The sequence below is a fragment of the Mus caroli genome, unplaced genomic scaffold (assembly GCF_978045245.1).
Source record: "Mus caroli unplaced genomic scaffold, Mus_caroli_1 scaffold_8, whole genome shotgun sequence".
NCBI lineage: Eukaryota > Metazoa > Chordata > Mammalia > Rodentia > Muridae > Mus > Mus caroli.
The window spans coordinates 113,800,293-113,808,790 of NW_028227263.1; the positions used below are offsets into that span (position 1 = coordinate 113,800,293).

Sequence of the window (8,498 nt, forward strand, 5' to 3'; positions counted from 1 at the left end):
TCCACCACAGTGTCTGGCTCCCAAGACAAAAAATATGGAATTTTATAAAATTCTGTGGTAGAAGAGAGATTGTGAGAGTACCACCACTGTGTGGGTAGCAACAAAAACCCTCATGTACATCCATCCCTGCCCTGCAGCACAGTAGCCTAACTCTAGTGATTTTCATATACATCAATACATATATGAAGAAAACATATACATCCATATACCCATAAAAATTTCATACATAGAATAATAATAATAATAAATTTAAAAGAAAGTTCACAAAACTACTTCCACAGTGGAGCCCTCCCTAGCACTCAACGCCAAGTCGTTTTTCCCTCTAAGCAAACTCTAGAGAAATTTTCCAATCCTGTCTAGGAAGCAGTCTCCTCAGATCATCGTGATGGGACCAACACCCTCAGAATTAAAATCACTCTGCTCAAATGCTCAGTTTCCATCACTCCACACATGAATCTTCAAGCTTCTCCATATGCAGCTCTCTTGCTGCAGAGAAAACTTCTCAGGCCCTCCTTTCACTTGGAGACAGAAACAGTGAAACTTACTCAGGGAAGTCTCACTGGTCCTGATCATCTGGGAGGACTTGAAAAGACCTGGGCAGGCACAGCTCTGACTTCTAATGTGCACTTAGCTGCACTCAAGTGCTTCCTGGGGCCACAGCACCTTCCCAGGTAGTGTGTCCAAGTGGCAGCCACCTGAACACCAGAGGCTGAGCAAAGTATTTCCAGGCTGTGTCCCAACCGAAGCCCTGTCAGCCTGTAGAGCAGTCACTTATGTGGTGTCCTCCTGAGCCTGACCTACATAGTATTCTTGAGTTTCTGAGTTCCTTAATTCCCTGAAGTAGCCCAAACTCAGATTCTTCAAATCACATACAAAGCCTCAGCCTGACAAAAGCTGGAAGTTTCACCCTCAGTCACCAAGCTGAGTCTTATGGGTAATGAACTTCCCAAGGCATGACCCTCATAGGCATGAAAACCATCATGTTGCACAACAGGTACATAGAGACCCTTGGCGGCCATACTTGCTGGTATTCTAAAGTTCTGCTCCTTCTCCTGATACAGTGGTGTACAGAGATTACCATAGAAAGGACTGAAACAATGCACAGGAAACCTTATTTCTGATATTTTTCAATGCTACGAAACCAGATGACAAAGAAACCATATGTTCACCCAATGATATTGGAATTAATATTATTCCCTTATTTCTATTCAGATGCATGTGGGCTGACTTTTAATATGTCAACTGTGGGACTGATACTGTGTCTCAATAGCTAAAGGCACTTGCTCCGCAGCTTGGCAACCTGAGTTTAAACTCTAAGACATATGTATTAGAAGAAGACCAACCACTCCTACAGGTTGTCATTTGACCATGACTCATAAAATGAAAGAAAGAAAGAAAGAGAGAGAGAGAGAGAGAGAGAGAGAGAGAGAGAGAGAGAGAGAGAGAAGGAAAGAAAGAAAGAAAGAAAGAAAGAAAGAAAGAAAGAAAGAAAGAAAGAAAGAAAGAAAGAAAGAAAGAAAGAAAGAGAAAGAAACAAGGAAAGAAAGAGAAGAAGAGAGGGGGATAGGAGGGGAGAGAGAGAGAGAGAGAGAGAGAGAGAGAGAGAGAGAGAGAGAGAGAGAGAGAGAGAGAAATTAAAGGCAGTTGTGTAGGGTCATTTATGTTAGGGCAATGAAAAACAATTCCAAGTAGGATCATGATTTCACAATTGGAAAGACTGGGAGAATGCTGTTGAGTTGAGTAGATGGAGACACCAACTCTAAGCAATCTTAGATTCCCATAGAAAACGTCTCTGAAATCAGCCATTTTCAAAGTTACAGGTATTCATAGGAGTTGCTGATGCAGAATGTGTGCAAAGCAATAAGTTGTTACTGTGAGAGTGTAGGGTTGTTTTAAATGCTATTTTTAAAGTACATTTATTTTAATTCTGTATTATCATGTTTGCATGAATGTCTGGTTACCGGTAGACTGTCTCTGTGAGCTAGATACCAGAAGAGGGTCTACTTGGATCCTATGGAACTGGAGATATAGACAGTTATAAGCTGTCATAGGTACTGAGAATCCTTGTCCTCTGGTAGAGCTCTTAGCCACTGACCCATCTCTGCATACCAGGATATTTTCCCCACTAGAAAGTGACTCTACATACACTGGCAATTGTGGTTGAAAAAAATCTATATCAGGAGTAAAGATAATCTAAGAAAATCAGTTGTGCAATACAAAGTAACTAGAAACACAATTATTCATTCAATTATGCCCAAATTAGTCCTGAGACAACATTTTTGGTGAAATGTATAAAAATCTAGAATCTCCATATTGTAATCAAGGGGCTCTGATATAGAAAAAGTTCAAGAAAAGTTGTTGGCGTAAGGGTGAGCCCTGGAGAGCTGGCTTGCAAGGACTGTAAAATATGTCCTTTTCTGGCCTTTCAGGGAAACTACCTACTCAAGTACATAACCCTATCATCTCTATACCTATATCTAATAGTAAAACAACCATTTGAATAAAAATAAAATACAGCTTTTGAGTTTATCTTCTGAGTTACTGGTTAAAACTAAAAGGATATTTCTTACTATGCCAGACCACATGAATTCATGTTTTATGACCCCAATCCCTGGTTGATCTGCGCTAAATTATGATCCAACCGTAGATGTGATAACTTACTCTAAGGGACAGTCTACAAGTCAGGTCTGAGCCCCACTGAGAGATACTTGCCCCTCATAAGTTCTGTGGTTTAGTCTCATGAAGTAAGCTGAGGTACATGGTAAATGTACTTGCAAAAAATGCATGGAAATACACCTTCTAGCATAAATTGTGTGATCAGATATTGTAGGACTGTATATTTCATGAGGCTTCTACCTTGTTTTAAAATGGGGGTTTTGTTGAGATTTGATCTTGCTGTCTATTTTAATGCTAAATGTGGTCCCCTAAGTCCTGGTATCTGCACATAGACCTGTGACTCTGCATCAAGTCATTTCTGATTGGTATAGAAAGATACCAACAGCCAATAGCTGAGCATAACAGACATAGATGGAGTATAGGTTTCTCAGGCTTGGGGTCAGAAGAGGACCATGAGAAGAAGGTGCAGGAGGAAGAAGGAGAAACCACCATGGCATAAGTGACCCAGAAAAATGTGATCTTGAGGGCTGGCCAATTGGAGAGCCCAAATGAAACACAATAAGTAGTAGTTAATAATTCAGGAACGTAGATTCAAATAGCATAGAGGGTAGTTATCTGTCCAGTTCTAATGTTGTTTAAAGCTTATGGTAAATATAAAGTTTGTGTGTGTATTTTATTCAGGAACTAAAGAATCAAAGCCTGGGTGGAAACCCCAAATTGATATTAAAATTTTCTATAACATACTGGAAATCAACTTCTAGCAAAAATTCACGTTTAAAAAAATAGTTTCAGATTGCCAAATGAAAAACATACACTGTCATCTTAAGATTAGTTGGTGGGGAGAATTGGTGTCTTAGCTGTGTGGTTTTCCTTGAAGCAATGTTAGGGGTGGGAGGACTAGGACAAAAATACAAATTTGGCATGTGTGATTCTAAGTTAGGATGAAGTTGAGGCTCCCTAAAATAACTAAACAGCAGGCTAATGTGCAGGCTTGTTCTCCCGCCTAAGGTCTCTCAATGCTTTTCTGCTTTCTTAGAAATGCTGCTTAATACCAAAGATACTAAAGACCTTCCAGTGCAATGAAGCAGGCATGTGTTCCAAAATCAAAAAAATTATAGAAAATAAATGGAAATGTGAGATTTCAAAGCCATCTTATCATAATAATCATAATCTTATCATAACCAGGAGCTAAGCAAACATACACATTCTTCTCTCTGTCAGGCCTTCTCAGGATATGGACTTTGGCCACATCAATGTTATAGAGTTTATTCACAGCCTCATTGATCTGGTGCTTGTTGCCCTTGACATCCACAATTTATCCACAAAGATATTAAACTTCATAGAATTGAGAAATAAATAAAAATTACTCTAAATGTATTATAGAAGGGAGAAATAGCCTTTTCACCAAGATGGCACCAAAAGCGAGGAAGGAAGCCCTGTCCCTTCCCTAAGATGAAGCCAAAGCAAAGGCCTTGAAAGCTAAGAAGGCAGTGCTGAAAGGCATCCACAGCCACAAAAAGAAGATCAGAACACCACCCACATTCTGGCAGCTCAAGTCCCTGTGGCTCCAGAGAAAGCCAAAATATCCTCAAAATAGTGAGCCCAGGAGAAACAAGCTTGACCACTATGCTGTCATCAAATCCCAATGACCACCGAGTCAGCCATGAAGAAAATAAAGGGTAACAACACGTTTGTGTTCATTGTGGATGTCAAGGCCAACAAGCACCAGATCCAAGAGGCCATGAAGAAACTCTATGACATTGATATGGCCAAAGTCCATACTCTGAAAATGCCTGACAGAGAGAAGAAGGCATATGTTGGCAAAGCTCCTGATTATGATGCTCTAGATGTTGCCAACAGGATTAGGGCCATCTAAACTGAGTCTAAATGGCTAATTCTAAATATACACTTTTTCACCATAAAAAAGAAGGGAGAAATAATAGAAGTGTAAGATGTCAATGTTATCTTAAGAAACTGGGTTCTTTCAATGTGGGATCCATGGGAACTCTGGTACAGGTTATCCTAGCGCATGATACATATGTTGTCCTTAAAATAGGCTTAAACCATAAATATAAAGGAATTTAAATGAAGTTAATTATAGGAAAAATATTAATTAAATTTATATAGAGATAAAGGGGATATTTGTATTTGTGTAAAATAAGATAAAGTGGAAAGTGTATTTGAGTTAGGATCTTTTTGCATTTTGCATCTTTCTTGATTGCTGTGCCCATATTCTCTATGGAATCTTCTGCACCTGAGATTCTCTCTTCTGTCTCTTGTAATTTTTGCATATCCTCACATCTACGGTTCCTGATTTCTTTGCTTGGGTTTCTATCTCCAGAGTTATCTCACTTTTGGGTTTCTTTATTGTTTCTACATCCCGTTTTAGGTCTTGGATGGTTTTATTCAATTCCATGTCATGTTTGTGTTTTCCTGTAATTCTTAATGACTTTTAACTCTTTAGCAGTGTTCTCCTGTATTTCTTTAAGTGACTTATAAATGCCCTTCTTAAAGTCTTCTATCAGGATCATGAGATATGATTTTGCATTTGAGTTTTGCTTTTCAGGTGTGTTGGGGTATCCAGGACTGGCTGAGGGGGGAGTGCTGGGTTCTGATGATGGTGAGTGGTCTTGTTTTCCATTAGTAAGATGCTTACATTTGCCTTTTGACATCTGGTAATCTCTGGCATTAGTTGTTAGAGTTGTCTCTGGTTGGAGCTTGTTCCTCCTGTGATTCTGTTAGCCTCTGTCAGCAGTCCTGGGAGCCCATTTCTCTCCTGAGGCTCAGTGGTCAAAGGACACTCTGCTGGCAAGCTCTCTTCTTGCAAGGAAGGTGCACAGAGGTCTGGCATTTAGACCTGCCTCCTGGCTTAAGATGAATGACTGAAACAGAGCCTGTTTCAGAAGATGTGTTGCCAACGCAGTCTACCAGCTAACCTGCGCAGACTGTTCTCTGAGGAAACAGGGACACAAGATGGCTCCCTCACCTGCTCCAGCAGTCAGAGTCCTACTAGAAGGACACCTCTCCTCTGGCTAAGAAGGTGCCAGGATGTCTGTAGCCAGAAATGGGGGTCTGTACCAGAAACTGTGTCACTTCTGCCTCTCCAAGAAATTGTGTCACTTCTGCTGTCTGCACACTCACCTATGCAGACTAGACTCTGAGGGACCCAGGGCTAGAGATGGCTCTGTCACCTGTTCAGGCAGTCAGTGCCCTCCCAGGCAGACACTTTTCCTCTAGTGGGGGAAGGATACTGGATGTCTTGTGCCTGAAACGGGATCTGTCTCAGAAGCTGTGTCACTTCTGCAGACCACTCGCTCACCCTCCAAAGTCTGAGAGCTGACCTGGGCAGACTGGTCTCCAAGGGACCCAGGTCCCAAGATGACTCCCTCACCTGTTCAGGCAGTCAGAGACCTCCCCGGCAGACAGCTCTCCTCTGACAGGGAAGGTGCCTGGATGTCTGGAGCACAAAACGGGGTCTGTACCAGAAGATGTGTGCTTCTGCCTGTCCCAGAAGCTGTGTCGCTTCTGCAGTCCATACTCTCCCCAGAGCAGAGTGGTCTCTGAAGGACCCCAGACACAAGATTGAGACTTGAAGTTTTTATCATACAGATCTTTTACTTCCTTAGTTAGAGTCACTCAAACGTATTTTATATTTTTTGTGACTAATGTGAACAGTGTTGTTTCCCTAATTTCTTTCTCATCCTGTTTGTCCTTTGTGTAGAGAAAGGCCATTGATTTGTTTGAGTTAATTTTATATCCACCTACTGCACTGAAGCTGTTTATCAGGGTAGGGGTTCTCTAGTGGGATTTTTAGGGTCACTTATATATACTATCATATCATCTGCAAAGAGTGATATTTTGACTTCTTCCCTTCCAATTTGTATCCCCTTGATATTCTGTTGTTGTCTAACTATTCTGGCTAGGACTTCAAGTACTATATTGAATAGGTAGGGAGAAAGTGGGCATCCCTCTCTAGCACCTGGTTTTAGTGGGATTTCTTCGAGTTTCTCTCCAGTTAGTTTGAGGTTGGCTGCTGGCTTGATGTATATTGCTTTTATTATATTTAGGTAAGGGCCTTGAATTCCTGAACTTCCCAAGTCTTTTATCATGAAGTTGTGTTGGATTTTGTCAAATTCTTTCTCAGTATCTAACAAGATGACCATGTGGTTTTTCTTTGAGGCTGTTTATATAGTGGATTATATTGATTGGTTTCTGTATATTAAACTGTTGGGGGCCAGCCAGCGGCCACAACGTGAACAGTTCCACTGAGATGGCAGCTCCGAGCTGAAAAAAGAGGAAGCTAGATGGGGAGGAAGGAGAAATGAGGCCAAGGCAAGATCATCCTGTTCAAAGCCCCCTTTTACTAGTTCTGACATCCAATTATAAAGGAAGGGGGAGGGAACCTGATTTCCCACCAAACAATCTTGGGATCAAGTAACAGGGTGAATACATGTGTGGCTCCAAGCAGCAAAGCAGCACAGTCCAGCAGTAGGCGTGGAAGGACGTATGAGCAGGAAGCTCCACCCCTGAGCAGACAGGTTCCAGTCTGGGTGAGGGGGAGGCTACATCTCCTCCCTTTTGTAAACAAAAATAAAAATAAAAATAAAAGAAAAGGCTGTCCTGAGGCAGAAAAAAAAATTATCTATGCTCAATAGTTCTGCCTGAATTCTTAGGGCTAAAGAAAAAACCTGTTTCCGTGGGATTCCCTAACCTTTCTAATGGTAAACTGTATCTGGCTAAGACTGTCTTTTCTATCCTAGTAAACAATAGAAGGGCCTTGAGCTGTAGGCTCTGACTTATAATGCTAATTAGTGATGAACAGGTAACTTCCTGGTTGAATTTTTAAGTAGGGCGTTGGAACCCTGGCTAAACAAAATTGAACTCTACTCTATTAAGAATAACACTGAGTTGATATTTCTCTGCATTTTGGATGACAGGCGGGAAAACAGGGAGAAGGGGTAAGACCGGCTCCTTAGTACAAGGCCAATTGGCTTTTTTATTTTTAGCGTGGGAGTCTGTGAAGGGCTTGCCCTTTCAACAGTATGATCTCCAACCTCTCTCCCCATTATTAGTTAAGTTTAAAAAGGCAATGCTTAACTGAGGTGATCAAATGATTTTCTCATCCGTAGATGAGTGGGCTTTTAACCTTGGCTTGGGTGGACATTGACCCGATTCCTCCCGTGGGTGATATCACGACCCACACTTGTGGCTCTTGGTATCTTTTGGGGAGGGGAGGCAGAGACTTAGGTATTTTTGGTTTTCAGCTGGAATCAGATACCAACCTCCGTCAAACCGGGTATGTCACACAGGGAACTCAGAAACGGTCAAGCTGGACCTACCCCTGCAGTGGTTCTCTGCACCAAGCGGTACCATTACTGTATTCGTATGGTCACGAAGCAGTATGCACAATTCTGAGTGCTGTGCAGCTCCTAAAGGAGAATTGTCAACCTCAGATTTAGCAATGTCTAGGCAAGAATTATGTCATTTGTAACACCACGATTTGTGGCTAAAATAGGAGCTGGAAGTCTTTCCTCCTCATCCCTGTTATTCCCATAGCCTGAGGAACTAAGGACACCTCGCAGTAACAGCAAGGGTGAGAAGCCAGAGGCCAACTAAGGGACTAAGCCCGTCTCTATCAAAATAAAATCTAATCTCCATTAATATTTGAAATTTCTACTTTCCTAGCCCTCTTGGCAAGCCTGATTTCTAACTCAGACTGAAAGCCACGTGCTGGAATGTCCTTGGAAGGAAGATAGTAGTTGCCACCTGTGCTCTAGGGGACAGGGATGTACACCTGCAGCAGTCCGGATGGAGGATGTTGATTGACCTGCTTGAAAAAAGAAAGAGATCTAGACAATGAGAAAGTAGCAATGTAAATTTTC

The 8,498-nt window shown here is 41.6% G+C and overlaps 1 pseudogene; it reads left to right on the forward strand.

Moving 5' to 3' along the window:
• Positions 1-4,025: 4,025 nt before the first annotated feature.
• On the forward strand, positions 4,026-4,492 carry LOC110288355 (large ribosomal subunit protein uL23 pseudogene; annotated as a pseudogene).
• The last annotated feature ends 4,006 nt before the right edge of the window (positions 4,493-8,498 follow it).